Here is a 2,047-nt window from a genome sequence, read left to right on the forward strand (position 1 = left end):
GTTGTTACTATTTATAAAGTCGGTCTCTGGAGTATACGTGGTAGGTTGGTCTCTTTGCCACACACTAGGATATTACTCCGGTTCTGGGGTATTCAGATATATGCACAATACTCTGTCTAAATTAGAATAGAGACCTTTATGGGTGGTGTTTCTGTCTCACTGTTTTATATCAGATAGTCACTTCACCATAAAGTCTTTTAGCACGACACTGGGATCTGGAGGCGTCGTCATTGGGCTGCTGAGACCTGGGTTTAACTGAGGTGGCGCCCAGGAGTGGGAGGGAGCCCTTCTGGGGAGCCTTTCTGCAGAAGGACAGCTCTCGGGGGCGTCGCGGCCTGGGCGCGTCTCTGGTCTGGGGTGCAGGGAGGCCCTTTCCTGCTCGGGCCTCGACCTGGTAAGGGGCCTTCGGGACTGGGGCCGAACAACGTCAGGAGCTGGGCCTGCCGCTTATTTCTCCTGGCGGAGGGCTGATGGTGAGTGGGGCCAGGGCGGTCCCACTTTGGGGTCTGTGGGCTGGCCCTAGGAGGCCTGGGACTGTGGTCGTCTCTAGGTCAGGGCACCATCAGGGGTTGTCTGCGGCGCCTCGTCTGTGGGGCGTCCGTCAGGATCCGGCGTCGTCCAGGGGCAGACTGTAGGGCCCAAACCTCGCCTTCGGTGACAGGACCACCACCACTCCTGGAATGACAGCACCTCCGGGGAACCACACCTGGGGGGAGAGAGAAAAGGGCATCCCACGCAGCCGAAGGGTGGATGGTGGGCCGCACAAGGGACCTTTCCCTCCGGGAGAACCCTCGGGACCGTGGATGAAGGGCGTACAGTGGCCGTCCCTTCCCCGACACATACAGTGGCCGTCATCGTGGTTCCACAGCCCCTTGGGGTAGCAGCAGAAGGACGTACAGTGGCCGTTCCTTCCCCGGTACATACAGTGGCCGTTACCGCAATGCTTCTCCCGAAGGAGGAAGAGGCAGATGAGGGACGTACAGTGGGCGTTCCCTTCCCAGTGTGTACAGTGGTCGTTGCCGTGGGTCTGCCTGCCCGACGGGAAGTAGCTGAGGGACGTACTGTGGCTGTTCCCTCCCCAGTACGTACAGTGGCTGTTACCGCGGGGCTACTGTCATAGGAGGAGGAGGAGGTGGATGAGGGACGTACAGTGGCCGTTCCCTCCGACACGTACAGTGGCCGTCGTCACGGTTCCACTCCTCCTGCCTTTGCCTGTCAGTGTGCGCTCAATAGCTGTCACGCCAAGGCGGGCTCCACATGTGGCTGCAGCAGAAGGACGTACAGTGGCTGTTCCTTCCCCGACGCATACAGTGGCCATCGTCGTGGGGCTGCAGGGGGAAGCAGCTGAGGGACGTACAGTGGCCATTCCCTCCTCAGTACGTACAGTGGCCGTTACCGCGGTGCTGCCTGGGACTGTATCTGGAGCAGTCCCACCTCAATCCTGGCGAGGGTTGCTCCGGCTGGGGAGTAGTCTTATTTCCCTGCGATGTTGTAGTTGAGCAGGTTGAGGGGAAGAGGGACATATGGCCGGGGTGTACCTGGGCCCGTTTCGCTCTCGGGCTGGGCAACTGTCATCCGGCCCACCGTGGTGTCCTCCAGGAGTGGGGGTGGGGATGCGGCTCCGTAGCGGGGTGGGGAGTCTGGCTGCGGGAGAGCGCCTATTAAGAACCATAATTAACGACACGACAGACGAACCAGTTAGACTACCAACATTGAAAACAGTGCCACGAACTCCACCCGATATACAAAACCTAGACTTCCCCAAGTAATAGTGTTATAGCTTGACTGCCCTAAGACTCTTGGGCCCGTACTTATAAAAACTACATCATAGTTAGGTGAAAGTCATAAATGTGAGACTTAAGGAGCACCTCATCATAACTAAGTCGAGACTTTGTCTGATTGTAGTGCTCTTCACTTTGATCTTGTTTCAAGTAGTATCCCGTACGATACTACCAGCCCATAATCTAGGCCTTAAGATTATAATTGTTCAGCATAATTACTCTTGTGACATCTACCCGTTCCACTGTAGAATTTAGCAATAAACATG

This window comes from Coenobita brevimanus, chromosome 64 (assembly GCF_032717465.1).
Source record: "Coenobita brevimanus isolate Jiangsu-jjx chromosome 64, ASM3271746v2, whole genome shotgun sequence".
Taxonomy (NCBI): domain Eukaryota; kingdom Metazoa; phylum Arthropoda; class Malacostraca; order Decapoda; family Coenobitidae; genus Coenobita; species Coenobita brevimanus.